Raw genomic sequence first — 16,186 nt, 5'->3', positions numbered from 1 at the left:
GTCAGTGTGTAAATATTCTGGCCGATCTGTGGTTTTCTTTAAGAGACTTGTGACTAACTTGACAGGTTCAACAGACATTGTAACATCCAAGAAGTGAACGATAACGGTTGCGATAAATTACGTGAGAATTTAATGGGCTCATGTTGCGAATTGAAGTGCTCGAAAAATTATTTCAAAGATGTTTCGCCATCGGTCCAGATTATGAATATATCGTCGATGTAGTAAGCAAGAGAGCGGACTGCAAAAGACTCCATAGCGTCCTTCTCGAATGACCCCATAAACAAAATAACATAATAAGTACAGACTCGTGAACCCATTGCCGCTCCGTGGATTTGAACGTAATGTGTGTCTAGGAAGGTGAAGTCATTGAAACCTAGTACCAGTTCAAGAAATTGTATTATGACTTCGGTTCTGAGAGTTTCGGACTGGTATCGCGATAAGAAAGACTCGACAACGACACACTTGAGGCCTTCGCCCTTCGCTGTTGGGAATATTGGTGTATACGTGCACAGTACGTCCATGGTGACCAGGGTAACATAGCTAAGATGATTGTGCTGATTACTGCAAACGTATTTTTATCGCGATGTATTAATTTTCGCGAATTTCGCTCAAAAATCGCGAAAAATTGTACTCGCGAACACAGCTTGACATTGATCCCGCGGAAGGAAACAGACCTGGAATCGCTAATTTAAATACTCGCGAATAACTTCCCAAATGCGATTCACGAAAATTAATACATCGCGAATAAAAATACGTTTGCAGTATTTATAGAGTGGATTTCACCGAGGAAAGCTTTTGTATCTGATGGCAGGAGAGGAGGAACGTGATTAATACAATTGTCTAGAACTAAGGATATGTTTTCTGTAGGAGTGTTGATACCTGAAATGATTGATGTTCCTGTGTGATTCTCCTTGTGCACTTTAATTAATTAAAAGCTAAAAATTGCCCAGCATAACATTATTGCGCTTGATGAATTTCCAAATGTTCTCATGAATTAGCTTCTTGTGACTGAGGGTGTCTAAAGTTCAGGATGTCTTAGGTGACCCTTCCATCGCCACACACAGATGCCCGCCTCATTCATTACTTCCCTAGTATTGTATATAATGACTATGGTCATGCATACTTCTGTTTGTCCCCGTCGATGACGTGGTGTTTCACTTTGGTCTCGCATTGCTCCTTCTATATCCGCGTTTGGTGTATCGTGTTTCTCTCTCTCTCTCTCTCTCGTTTTCTTCCAATAGGGATCTGACACCTCCACGCCATACATTCAATGTTCACGATATTTGTGTTACCTGATTTTTTTTTTTTTTTTTTTTGTGCTAGCGCCGCGAAGTAACTGTGACTACGCGTGTGACGAAGGCGTGTTACCTGATGAAGTGTAGTTTCTACACAACAGCTTGTCTACTAAATATTAATTACATGATGTCACATTCTTAATCTGTACATTGCCAAAATTGTCGGTGTATAACACGCACTGATGTATAACACGCACCCTTTGATTTTCGACCGCGAGGAAAATGTTTCGGTGTATAACACGCACTCATGAATAACACGCGCCTTGCAGATTGCTCGTGCCGCATGCGGCATTTGTGTTAGACACCTATACAAACTCAATACTCGAAGCCGAAAACACACCATACACGCCTACTAAGCATCGTCTCCAGCAACAGTCAGCACGACTGGCAGCAATACACCAAGCGCCACCTCTATATGTACCATGCAGACTTGTACGTAACGGGTAACGGGTAATTGCGTTACTAGTAATCAATTACTTTTTTGAGTAATTTGTAACGTAATCGATTTCTTTTGGGGCCCAGTAATTTTTTGAGTAATTCAATTACAATTTTCAGTAATCAATTACCAAGTAATCGATTACTTGGAAACTAAAGAATCCACATTGTTCGGGACGACGCACGCACACATATATGGGATGATTCACCGCCGCGAGAAGACAAAACCAACTGCCCTCTGCAAGTTCCGTGCAAGGCAGCTGTCCTATCTCTAGGACTTTTCCTGCAACAATTACTTACCAGAGGACCCCGAGGTCAATTGCCACAGTGTTCCGCACGTGTAGTGTATTTTTGAGTCCACTGTCCTCTCCCCATTCATGTTTACTATCTATCCGTAACCCGGCCTGTATGCAGTAAGTTGGACTGTAGGTTGTACCGTGAACCTGATGAGTCATTTGTGGGAGTTCTAGTTGGGACTCTTTTCACAGAACTCTCAAAACTCTCAACCTCTCGACACATTTTTCGCAGAACTCTCGACCCCGATAACCTAACGCCACTCTTGTGACCATGAGCCCCTGTCAGTCTTGTGCGGAATACTGTCGATATCACAACGATGTCGACGCTCAGTTTCCTTTTTTTTTTGTGTGTGGATAACATTTTTTCTATATTTTTTTATATCGTTTTCTCAGATATCGAAAGTAATTGGCCAAGTAACGCGTTACTTTTCAAGGCGTTACTTCGTTACTTTTTCCGGCAAGTAATTTGTAACGGTAAAAAATTCCTTTTTCGTACAAGGTAACGGTAACGGTAATCAATTACTTTTTTTTAGTAACGTGTACAAGTCTGGTACCATGACACCCTATCGTTCATGATCTACGGCACTGTTTTGTCGGGGCGCAGCCTTATAGTGTAGAATCAGTCACTCAGAATTCAGGGATTAAGGTCAGTTGCATCATGCTCTCGGGAACGCTGGTGTCATCACCCTGCGTGTTATACAAGGTAACTGGCGGCCCTATATGCGGAAATATATCGATGTATAGCACGCACTCATAGATAACACGCACGGCCTATATATTTTTTTCAACTTTTTTCGTGCATAACACGCGTGTTATACACCGAAAATTACGGTACTTTCTTTCGCTACTACTGGCGCTAAACGTGTGCTCGTGCTTAACGGTCTCATTTTTCTTTCGGTGGTACGTACACACTGTACAAATAAGAACGGGGCTCTTTTGCTTTCCTTGAAGGAATGCGTAACGGTTATCTTATCACGCATGTTTTCCCGTTCCAAGTAATTAGTCCATGTTGGCCAACTTCACCACCTAACAGTACGAAGGCCAACCGTTGCACACACTGGATACCCTCATCACTATACTGATTTGCGGATAGTGCGAGGCGTACGCCGTTTTGTAACGAGTAACATGGATGCATAAGTGTCACAAAAAGGGGTGTAGGCGCGCCCAAAAATACAGGGCAGTGGTTGCGAATAGCTGATGAAACACATCACAGCCGACCGAGCGTTACAATTCCCTATTCCCATTTGTTGAAATTGGGAGGCATGGGTTTTTTCTTCGTGTGTTAATGGCTAATAATATCTGCACGCCATTCAATCAGTAACAAAAAAGTGATATTATTCGCTGCACTAGTTCGCTCGCGATATCCTTCGCTAGATGCTAGTATTTTTTTACTGTTGATCAGACATGAGTTTTACGGTTGTCCTCAGCATCTTTTCTGTGTCGATGTTTATGGACAATAAAAACCCTCTCATTCATTGTTTCATTCCCCTTACAATTCCGCTTTTGCTGAAGATACGGTTCATCACCATAGAACAGCAAAACAACAAATAAATTAATGATAATGAATGGGGAGATTCGCCATATAAGGTGCGGCCCACTACCCCAAGGCACAATGGGCATAGAAAGTATGATAGAACAACTGTAAAACCTGTGTCCGATCAGCAATAGGAAAATACTAGCATCGAGGCTGAGTCGAGACTTAAAAAACACGCGAGAAAAACAGTCAAAATCACGTAAGGAGATTCTAGTGGAGAAATGTATCTGGCATTACCTGTTACGTGTTTGTGTCGTCCATTAGATTAGATTAGATTAGATTAGAATTTGAGAACAATATAGAGACGGTGGCTCCTACAAAACACAGGAGCCGGTTACTCCAAAACACTAAAAATAAAAATTAGTACGTCTAATAAGCAAGAGGCGCTGCAACCTCCATAAGGAATGTGTTAAAGCAGCTGTCGCAGGATGTCTAAGATCCCGCGGCCATTCTCCGAGGAACTTCGCTAAGTCTGGAGGACGGTGGTCCAGCCTTTTCAAGACGGCTCTAAGGTCATTACGTTGGGCACTGTATCTGGAGCAGTTAATTAATATGTGTCGTGCGTCTTTGTAGCCTGCCTCGACTAATTCTCGTTGTTCACGTCTACTTAACAGTCAGTTTGTATGCACAGTCACCAATAGCCAAGGCGAAACGTAACCGGTGACAGAGTCATATTTAAAGAGGCGGTTTGAAGCTGGTGTTTCTTGAGATGAAGATGAAAAACAAACGATACATGGGCACGTCTTGTGTCGCCTTCCAGTCTTCGATTTAATCTTGTTCCGGCTTCACGCTCACGGCCGGGCTTCGAATCTTATTGAAATATTTTTTCACGTGCACTTTTGTTATTATTATAAGAAAATAACCTTTTTGTTGTGTGTGTGTGTCTATTTCTGTATCACTCCTTTTAAAATGTGACTGTGCACAATCCATTTACACAAAACACTTCGCAACGATTTTTCCTTCTTTCTTTTCTTTTTTGTAAATCGAGCTATATATAGTGCTCTTAAGCGAATTCTTAAAAAAGGACTCCACCATAAATATCCTGAAGGTCAATCATTGCACAGAATGACGCCATTATCACTCACCCTACCACTGCTTGCGGAAAGCACGCGTAACCGTTAACATAACCGCCGTAAGTGCACAAAAATGCGTACGCTTTTTTCTTCCAACACATCAGGAAAGTGAGCGATATCAATTTGAATGAAAGTTCGTTCTCGTTTTCATAGTGTAGACGTACCTCAGAAAAATCAAGACAATCTTCAACGGTGATCACCCTGTACCTTCCCTCTATAACAGCACGCACACAAGATCGCAGCGGCTTTCGCCATATGCTGAAAACCTTTCGATTTCCGCTCACTTACAACTGCAATGCAATTGACCACACACGCTTTGCCTTCGGATTGGACCCTTTCGTTCCCGAAGTGGCCCCTTTTGTTCTGACCATCGTCTGCCCTCCTCAGTCTCTTTGGCGGCGGGTCCTTTCGCACCAAGAAATCAACAACTTGACCTTGTGACGGCTGGCAACATTTTCGCGGCACAAATGGCAGGTGGACAGTGCTGGCGGCAGCGCGTCGCCCGTCTGTGTCCTTGCTGGAGGATTTACTTTTGCGAGGCACCAGGTCCAGAAGAACACAGTTGAGACAGAAGCTCGTTCTGTCAAGCTATCGTGTCCGTCTGTCCTCCTCGAGTTCGAGGTCATGCTATCCACTTCGACCAGGAGAACGACAAAAAGAGCGTGCCGAAATTTAGCGTGCAATAACCAAAATAATATTGAGCAATGAAATGAGTGTAATGAACATTTCCTCGAGTACGAGGAGAAGGGACGAACCCAAAACGGTTCGTCCCTTCGTGTCTCTTGTCTTCGTGTCTTGTCCTTATATACGCAAAGAAATGTTATACCTACAAAATAATATATTTGCACGCTTCGATCGTGGGTCAGCTATGAATGACCGTGCACATTGGCCATTGAAAAACTGCGCTCCAAGGGGGAAAAGATACGACTACTTTTAGTCGTTTTGTGGTGTAAATGCATTGCCACAACCTTTCGGGACTAAGTGCGCGGAACTGGAAGACGGCGATCCTCTCTGATTAAAGGCAAAAGGGCACGGGACAGGCAAGTTGGTACATGATCAAGAACGATGGAATGCGAGACACGGAGAAAACAACCAAACAAACTAACAGAGATCGTGGCGTGTTTGTTTGTCTTCTTCCTGTATCGGGTTCCATTGTTCCTAACCTCTCTGAATGCCGGTCGCAGGTGACTGGTTGCGTTCGCGTTGGTGGTGTTCAAGTCTGGTCTATAGGGTTGTGTTTTGTCTTGTTCGATTAGCCTCCGCAGTTTACGTAATGCGAAGTTTAGGTACTACTTGCAATATATTGGGGAGTAAAATTCAGGGGCCGGGGGCTATACAATTTGGGAGGGCCTCGATATTCCCGGTTGCGATATTATATTGGGAGTAATTGGGACCTATAGGTGACCAGAAGCTGCAATAGCTCCCTAATTTACTCCTGTTTATTTGTTCCTTTTCTTAGAGTGTATATCGCGCCTGTCACGAGCTTGGAATATGAAAGCATAGAGCAACAACAACAACAAATACACTGATGCTGATGAATGGAGAAATTCGCCACCTGGGTTGTGGCGTGATAATGAGGGGACGAGGGGGAGAGACGGTAGCAAGGCCGCACATCAGGATTAAAGGACGTAAAGAAGAGCAATGACATACACATCGGGGGACACGCTGAATTCTACAGGTACTTAACACATACCCACTTTCATTCATTTCATTTTAAGCTACGGGTAAATACTAGATATTCCGGAATAATTTTTCGAGTGCAACTTTTAATCCAGGTGCGCGAATATCTGGTAAAATTCTGCACATGTATAGCGGTTGACGGAAGATTTAAGGTTTCTGATGCGGGCCAAACAGTTGGCATTTGTCGCAAAAAGAGTCGGTTTAAAGCACGCAGTTTAAAACTGTTTACTGACGAGTGCTATCTTCGTAATGATGAACCCTACTCCTTAACAATTTAAAAAGCTTAAGGAAACGCGAACTATTTTCGAATCTGACCGTTCCGTCCTGCGATGTTGTAGTCATTTATAATATGAAATCTAGCTAAGCTTAGCCATTCCTTGCTTCAAGAACATAGACGGGATATAGTATTATCTCCTGACACGCACCGATGCGATGCTTACCGGACGTTATCCACGAGTATTACACAAGAATCAGCCAACTATTCGATACTCCCACATATATTCTGTTACACAATTCCCCATGCGAGTATACAGGAGTGGTACACGGGAATACACATATTAGAACCGATGCAGTGGGAGGTCCTCGACAATGAAACCCGGTCCACGGAAGAAAGAGAACGCTCGATCGCTTCCAAAGTTGACATGCCATTCGATATCACGAATTAATCTCTCAGCTTCACCGATTTTCGATATCTGTCGAAGTCGTTTTAGCGAATGAAAGGCACATTTTAGTGCCCGTTAGGCTTTGCAGGGCGTATTGCCGGAACAGTATGTTGGTTAGATTATCCCCAGGTTCGTATAGGCGGAGAGTTGTCAATCTGCCAGAGGGTGCCGCTCCACCACGCCCTCCCCTACCCCCTTTCATATTAAGCACTCTTAAAAATGAACTCCACCGCATAGCACGCTTCTAGCCAATCATCACCTCGAATGATATCCTTATCTGTCCTGATTTGCTGAAAACGGGAGGTGTACACCTTTTTTTTGTGACACTTATGTTGTTCATAATTGTCACAAAAAAGGCGTGGGCACGCCTCATGTTTTCAACAAATCAGGGCAGATAACGATATCATTCGAGATGATGGTTGGCTTGGAGCGTGCTATGCGGTGAAGTTCATTTCTAAAAGTGAAAGGTCGGGCAGGGTGTCGGGAATTCCGTATTGCACTCTTAAAAATGAACTTCACCGCATAGCACGCTCCTAGCCAACCATCATCTCGAATGATATCGTTATCTGCCCTGATTTGTTGAAAACGGGAGGCGTAGGCCTTTTTTGTGACACTTATGCTGTTCATAATTGTCACAAAAAAGGCGTACGTCTCCTGGTTCCAACAAATCAGGGCAGATAACTATATCATTCGAGATGATGGTTGGATAGGAGCGTGCTATGCGGTGAAGTTCCTTTCTAAGAGTGTGTAACGTTGCGAGGCAAAGTTTTACTGGAGTTTCATGAAACACGTCATTCTTATGATATCCCTCGAAATGTTCATCTTGAGTGTCAGATGCGTAGAATGTTACGGGAGGCTCAGGCCCCTAAGCACCCCCCTCCCCCCTTGCAGTCGACGCCTATGCCCAGGTTAGTCCAAGTTGTGCGAAAGATACATTCGGATACCTGGGCATGAAGAAAGAGATGAGAACCCCTACAGGCACATATGTATAGCGCTGCCACTGCATCATCATTACTTATTTGTTGTTGTTGTTTTGCCGCGAATATAATATGAGCACTTTCCTAATGTGCGTAATAGCGATGTCTCATAACTTCATAAAGCGTAGGAATGTGCGTGTAATAGACTGTACACTGTCACTGCTTACATTGTCAGGTTAATGTAGTAATTTTTTTTCTTTATATATATTGTAATGCAAGAGGGTACTACGAGACCGGATGAATAACATCATTGATGGCACACGTTGGCATCGGGTCAATTGTATCCCTGTCACAACAGCGTCACCCACACTTCCTAGGGACACGGGTCTCTTTTACGCTCTTCAGCAGGGCCGGGCTACCATTGTAGACTTTTATGCCGTTGCGCACTGACATTTTCTTGCCATGTAGGTTTAACTGCATACCTGTGGCATACCCGATCATCCCATATCATTTCGTGTCTTATATACTAATCAATGTTCCCTGAGGTATATTGAGCCACAAACGAAGTGGCAAGGTCGCTCAGTCATCGTCACGACATAGTTATTGTAGCGTGTAATAAAATAATTATGACATTGATATTTCACCTAAAATATCTCACCTCATATGAGGCTTCGCGTTTTGCTCATTTTTGCACCCGATAGGTGTAGCAGGGTGTGGTACATTCCGGTACAATCGCACTTTGCGGCACATAAACACTTCACATGTGCTATATTCCATATATTCTAACGAACAACATCAGTCTATGTTGTTATTGATAAATTATATGTGTGATTTTCGAGCCCACAGGTTTGATTTCAATCGTACCCACGAAAGCGTTGTGCATTTCACAGGCCTGGAATTGTGCATAATATCGGTCAACACACACATATACATATATATATATATAGCCACGTCATCGTGGGGGCGATATCCGCGTAGAGTTTTAGCAGATCGAAAGGTGTTCACGACAATGGTCCCGAAGACACGGTAAGCCTATATCTCCTTATTTCTTTGAGGCGGCTGATATCTCGTTGTTTATCTCTGATTTGGCGTTTTATCGTACAGTATTTGTAAGGGTGCTTCCGGTCTACAAAGAACTCCCAATATATTTGCATGATTTTGATTCATTTTAAAATCCAAAGAAATTATCTTTCCGGAATAAATTTCAAAATCCTAAGGCGGCCTAAAAACCACAATGATATTACGCACAAATTTCTGTTCTTAAATTAATAAATCAAATAAATTAATCATTCATACAGTTTGCTATGACATATTATAGATTATTAAACACACGAAAAACTGGAGACTGGACTGTTAGAGAAAGACTATTCGAAATAGGCGGCATAAAACTAGCATTATAAAGTGATCCATGCTTATAGTATCGCGGTTTCATTGCCGCGAAATGTCTCCGAATTTTGAAGAAGTAGTTTGACATTACATGTAGCATTGGCCGATTACGGACTTTCGGGTAATTTCCGCGACACTCAACGTATAATATTTGTACCCATTTCCTCGGCGCGGTTCCTTTTCGTCACATATCCAGTCTGTTTCCTGCGCACAGGACACTGCTGAGCCTACAGATTTTCCCACACGAATTCACACACTGATTGCCGGAGCAGCACATTCTGTCACACATCCTCACGCATCCGGAATACGTAGAAGCACACTCGCTATAGGTACGACTGCAACACCTCGAATATGGCCGCTTACACCCTCACTCCGAAGCTAAATTACATTTGGCTGAGCGACTTAGAATGACCACTAATTCAGCAAATTTAATCGGGACGCTTTTCCCTCTCCTCCTCCTCGGCCGTGAAACCTAATCAGCAATTAGCCAAGTGGGTCTTACCGTCGTTGCACCGTCGGCGGCGTACCGTCGTCCAACCGCTTCGCTCAGGCATGGCACGAGCAGATTTCCTCTTTTGAAAACCGACGATTTCTGCCCAAGTACGATTTTTGCAGGTGGGGGAAAACGGGACCACAATTTTTTCCGCTCCGTCGCAGGGATCAGTTCGTTTTCGTCAACCTGATATCCGAGCCACCGGTAGTCTGGGGCGGAGAGTAAAATGGGTGGGAATCGACCAATGGGAGGGAAGCAGTGGGGAAACGGACCCCGCCCACGTGTCTCAGCACCCTCGCCCTCCCTTTGCTTGGCAGTGGCGGAGAGCGCGGGGAAGATGGAAAGGGGGAGGCGGTAGTTCTTGGATGAAACTGTGTGTGCGTTTGTGGGAGTTGAACCGTGGCATTGAGATGCCGACTTTATGTGCGCCGCCTGGCAGGTATTTCTGTTGTCAAGGGTTGAAAAAAAAGAGGGGTGTGCAGTGGCAGTGCAATCCATGTGCGTTCCGGGGGAGGCGGTGATATGCCATCGTTCTCGGCAGTAAATACAAGTTTAAGGAAACCGAGTGTGCTTCGAGAAGTATTGTCTGTATTGTTTGGAATGGGGGCACGCGCGAAATGTTTGCAGGTAACTTTTTTACCGTGTGTTGGTTGTGAAAGTTGTCGAAACTCGCTAGATAATGCATACCGTCGGAAGACAGAGTCTAATAATCAGTCCTCAGAATGGCAAAGACGGTGTATATTTATTTCAAGATGACTGCTTTGTTGTGAAATGGTCCGAAAATGAAAAAAACACAAAACAGTTCGAGAAGAATGTTGTCACCACAGCTGGGACTTTTGTCATTCGACTGAGAATGATCGACATGTGAACAGTGCATACTGCAAGTACAAACAACATGTTTAAAAATGTGCAGTGCAAAAAATACTTTGCAGCGTTTGAATACCTAAGTAATGGTCGCAAGCAGACAATAATTCAAATTACATTGCTCCCCTGTGAATCTTTCAGAAGTTCAATAAAATTCGTAAAAGCGTGTGCAACGCCAGTTCAAACTGCGATACGCCGGTGGTTGTAACGTACAAAAATAGTCCAGAAGAAAAACACCAGAAGCTTATCACCTGAAAAACGTTTCAAATAAGTTTGTTTATTTTTCCCTTTTAAAGCACCCATGTATAAACCGCTCTTTCCAAAATGCCCTATTCCGGGCATTTATCAATGTCCCTATTATGGGCCTATCAGTACTCTATTCCGGCATTATTTTGGGCTGTCAAGGTATCGCTGATGCCCTGAAATTAACTTTAGAAGGTGCACGTATTAAAACCACAGAGGTCCATGGTGTGCTCTGTAAAAGCAAAGCACAATAAATATTTATCTATACAATGTAGCGTATCGCCCCTGGCGATGAAACCCCCATTCCTCCTTTTTTTTCTTTGTTCTAATACATATTTTCCTCCCATTCATCATCTCAAAATAAAGTTGTTGTTGTTGTTGTATACAAGGTTCATAAATAAATAAATAAACAGCTCCGATACTATTACGAAACTACGCAAACTCGCAAACACGAGGCTCAACAGGCGGTAGGTTATTCGAGGCAGTGTTGTTATTATTATTATTATTATTATTATTATTATTATTATTATTATTATTATTATTATTATTATTATTATTATTATTATTATTATTATTATTATTATTATTATTATTATTGGTATTATTTCCGACGTTTATCTACAAAGAACTGTACCAAGTGGAAATTGTTATATAGAGTCTTAGCAGATACCTCCTCAAAGAATATTTTAGCTGCCTCTTTTATATTTCCTAGTACTCTATCCTTTCTTTCTTTTTTCTTCTTTTTGGCCTATAGAAGTAACAGGCAAACGAGCTGGTGTAATGAGTCATAGACAACATTTCCTTGAGGCGAAGACACGAAGCCAAGCGACACGAAGGGACAAACTCAATCAATTTGTATATGTTCCAACCTCAGAGCAATTACCTTCCGTGAAACTCAATTGAAAATCACCTTCTCCTCATACTTAAGGAAATGTTACCTACAAACTCATTTTTTATTCATTTTAGTTTCATTACAAGCGCTGCACTTTATCCTGGTAACCCTGTACATTGTGAAACCCAGCCGAACGTGTCTCTGGCTTACCGATTAAGTGGATAAACTTCATTTGTTGAAAAAGAGTGATATATAACTTTCAAAAGTGACGCGCTTGGGTAATACCACTGAAAGGAAGTGCCTCGATATTCCCGGTTGCGAAATCCCCGATCTCGAAACAAGGAAAATCAAGGAGAATGCTCGATAGTTTCGTAAGGTGATATGTGGTGCTTAAAAACATGACATCACTATTTAACTACTGGTCATTCCATAATTAACCAAACTCCATAAGGTCTTAGCATATTTCCAGACATTCTGTAGCTGCACTGCGTGTAGCATGTGTCGCCCCTGTCTGCATTTCCTCGAAAAGGAAGTACCAGGCGCAACGGTAGAGCAGACGCAAGTTGCAGAATTGTCGTCTCGGCTCTGACATTGGCATCGTCTGCAGCGAAATCCGGACAGAATAAGTTGTGAAACGTACCTCTGGGCACCCTGCAGGTGTCATCAGATCTCGACAAGCTTGATTGAGTATAGTACAGCGAACTTTTAGTGCCAACCCCTTTATTAAGTTTTCTGCACGTGATACGGGCTTAAAAAGCGAAACTTCTGCGCGTCTCCGCATTTTTTTTTTTTTTTTTTTTTTTTGCTTTCGCTTTCTTGTGTGCAGAACGTCAGTTCAGTGGGGTGACACTTTAATGCAACACCCCCCTTCCTACATTTCAGCACACGCTTGTCATTTTCACTCTTGGCACTTGGGGACTATTTTTCGTCTTCTTTTTCGTTTTTCTTTTTTTATGATTCCCCCTCACGGCACCATGTAACTTCTTTTCTTACTCCACTCTCCAAAGTGTCACTGTACGGACACTTTTTTATTTACTGTCTATCGACAGATTCTTTAAACCAACACAGTAATGGCAAAAATAGCGCGCGCGCTCTGGATAAAAAACGCAATTAAAAAGACAAAAACTGAAAACAGAATTTAAAAAGCATACCCGCTTAGAGGTGAGAGGGACGAGGAGAACAAAAAAATGTTAACGAAGATAAATCGATGCGATCGCGATAAACTTCCAAAGTGTATACCCCTGGCGAAAAGAAAAAAAGGAAGAACCCGAACTTCGAAGCGCGAAAGCACTGCGCACAGGAAAAGAGAGAAAAATAAAATACTTTAAGAAAACCTCGTTTTAAATAAAAAGAAGAGTAGAAAGTTACGCGACTGTACATAGAAAAAAAGAAGAAAAAGAAGTCGAAGCCAGGCGCTGTGCTGTGAGAAGGCGGTTTTTAAGTGAAGAAAAGAAAATTTTTGAGAGAGAAATAAAACGAAGCTTTTTGGTTTTTGTGGAAATACTCGAGGAAGGAAAGGCTAGATGTGGAAAAAAGGGGAGGGGGGTAATAAAATAACTGGCGATGTGAAGAGACAAAAGATATCACGCGTGCGTATATACAGATAAACAACAAAGATAAGGAAGAAGTCGTGGAAGGCCCTCAACGGAGTAATCAGCTTGATGGACGTCAAGAGAAAAGAGAACTCGAAAACTTTGAGGTGGATGCTTTTAAAAGAGCGCCAACGATTAGTCTATATCTACGGAAAAGCGCTTCGTGCTTAGCGCTAGACTAAGATTGACGGATGACTTCGCTAAATTCCACCCACTACATCTAACATCCTCCCCAGTTCCCGTTTGTCGTTTCTTTCATTCTTTCTTCTTTCTTTCTTTTTTTTTCTTTTTGTATTTTAGGGTCTAAAATGCGAAGCCCCTTAACTAACGGGGTTTCAACTTGAAAGTCTCAATCTCACTTATCAACGATAAAGGGAGCATCGCGATTGGTCAAATGGGGCCGTCAATGTTGCCTATACGCTCCAATAACGTTTCCTCGCGCGCTAAGGTTAGCGCAGGAGCGGGTGCACTCAGGCTCGACCGTTGTGGTGTTTTTGCCCCCGCTAAGTGCGACCGATCCTGGGGCACATAAAGGGGGAAAAATTGGCCGGGAAGATGGGGTGCAGTCATTCGGCCTCTCGTTCTTGTTGGCTTCACGTTGTAACTTCGCTTGCTGCTCTTTAGTTCGGTAATTTTATCGTGGCCGTTTGGGGCATTTCCAGGTGTGCGTGATTTGACTTGTCGCTGTTTAACAAAAATGGTGCGTGATTAAAAAATGAATTCGTAAGTAACATTTCCTTGAGTATTAGGAGGAGACAGGAAGACAAGAGATCGAAGGGGCGAACTCGAGTCAGCAAAATGAAATATATATTCCGCAATAAGAGCACTTTGTGGGAAAGATTCACCAAAGAAGGAGCCACGTTGACGGACGGCTGGGCAATACAAAGCTGGTTACGGGTTATTTATTACCCCTTAGCACGGAGCTATTTTTTCTAGTAAGGAAGTAACGACTTATTGTTGCTTTACAAAAAAATAAAGAGAGAGAGTGAGAGGAACAGTAGAATATCGTGAAGAAAATTGGTGACTCGTTACTAATTTACTCGTTTCTTTTTGTCCTCCCTTCGGTTCCCTTTCTTGTGATACGACAGTGTTCACATACCATGTGCTTGTAACACGACGTGGATATCGAGTCCGCAGGTTCCTCAAATCTCCACTCCTGTCGTTGACCACGTATGAAAAAGAAGCCAGCTCCTTTTTCGTTCTTTTTTTTTTTCTTTTTTTTGCTTTCTCTCATTTGTTGAGACGCCGACATTCCATGTGATGGTGTACGTTTTCACGAGAAAGCACACTGAGAAAACAGATACTCGTTTCAAACGTCAGTTATAGCTGAAAGGCAATGCAGCGTAAGATGCTAGTCGATATTAAGGTCTAAGCACATCTTGATTTTACACCTTGACTCTTTTGGAATATTATTGTAACTTACTAATAATGATAATAACGCTTTTTTATTACGTGCCCAAGAACAGTCTCGAGGGCCTTTTTGTTGGCATACGCTAACAAAGCTCTATAGCATTCCAGCATTTTTTCATTTTCAGCATTATGTATACATAATGCTGAAAACGACAGACATCAAGGAAACAGAGAATATTTGCGTAATAGACATCGCCCTGTTTGTAAACAAATGACGTCATAGTGTTTGGCAGCGCCACCAATTTGGTATAGTTGAACTACGCTCGAAGCTAGAGGCGAACAAGGTCGCGCTCGAAAGCCAGGGTCTTGATGGGATTACGATGGTCCCTGAAAGGGACGCGACCTTCGCTTCTACTTTTCTTTCAATAGGAGGCAGCGAACAAGTGTCCATTCGTGGAACCCAGCCCTCCCCTTCCGATTTGTTTCGGTTTGAGTCTGTCTACCAACTTCATGCGTTTACATGAAGACGATAAAAGTCGACTTATCTAATGAAGTCGACTGATGCGCTGCATGTAAACCGGTATATATCGACCTAAAACAGAAGTCGACACAGTCGAAATGAGTCGCTCGAGACGGGTAGTTGAGACGGCAGGCGTAGCTTGAACTCCGACATGTAAACACTGATCTCTATAGTATAGGCTGGATCGCGCATAGGGTGCTCCAAAGCGTGGTCACCGTCCGCCATATTGGTGGGCCCAACGCATTCTGTCGTCTGGATTTAGTTCAAGCGGGGCTGCCCGTATCTTTTAAAATTTCCCTTAAACTAAAGGGCATGTCATGCCAGTTTAAACCGCAATAAATACTTTAAATCAAATCGCTTCCTATTGTTTCCTATGGGAGCAGCAGGCGCCAGTGGGCCCTCTTACATGGCGGCTCCCCCCCAAGCTCCTCTCCCCCACGAGCCCCTCTCCCATGCGCGATCCAGCCTTTATACATAGAGATCAGTGCATGTAAACCGCGCCAGTCGACTTAATACGCGACTTCCCGTACGTCATTGCCGGATCTCTCGTGCTCCCTCCCACACCGTACTCCCACCTCACACCTGAGAACAGCATGGCTACCGACGTTACTGCTGTAGCGGCTGGCCTTTCGGGTCAACAGCGATGTGTGTGGAGCGACGACAGCACCAGATTTATGCTGTGTGTAATTACGGAGCTGGACGTCGCGTCGCTGTTAGACTGGAAGCGGCAGCGAAATAAGACAACGTTTGAAATGGTCCAGCAGAAGATGGTGGACATCGGCTTTGGTAACTTCACGTGGACGCAGATACGGAGCCACTGGAAGAACATGAAGCAGAAGTATAATGAGGTAAGCTTTTAAGCACAATTGCATCTTCGTGTCTAACAATACGCAATGAACGCACCGCCATTATCGTTAAGGTAAACTGCGTACGATAGCGGCGGGGCGGCACTACACCGCGGACATTTTGAATGAGTTCGGAAAACACTGTTTCAACAACTACTACTGCGTCAAT

At 43.2% G+C, this 16,186-nt stretch overlaps 1 protein-coding gene across 1 annotated transcript in view; it reads right to left on the bottom strand.

The window, feature by feature from the left end:
* Window positions 1-9,947, bottom strand: part of LOC135387349 (homeobox protein orthopedia B-like) — a 44,106-nt gene extending 34,159 nt beyond the window's left edge. The window contains exon 1 of the mRNA XM_064616579.1: window positions 9,781-9,947. The gene's annotated coding sequence lies outside the window, so the exon portion shown is untranslated. The remainder of the gene's footprint in view (window positions 1-9,780) is intronic.
* Window positions 9,948-16,186: the final 6,239 nt, after the last annotated feature.

The sequence above is a fragment of the Ornithodoros turicata genome, chromosome 3 (genome assembly GCF_037126465.1).
Source record: "Ornithodoros turicata isolate Travis chromosome 3, ASM3712646v1, whole genome shotgun sequence".
NCBI lineage: Eukaryota > Metazoa > Arthropoda > Arachnida > Ixodida > Argasidae > Ornithodoros > Ornithodoros turicata.
The sequence above is the reverse complement of the archived record's forward strand: the minus strand, read 5'-3'. Positions and strand labels throughout refer to the sequence as shown.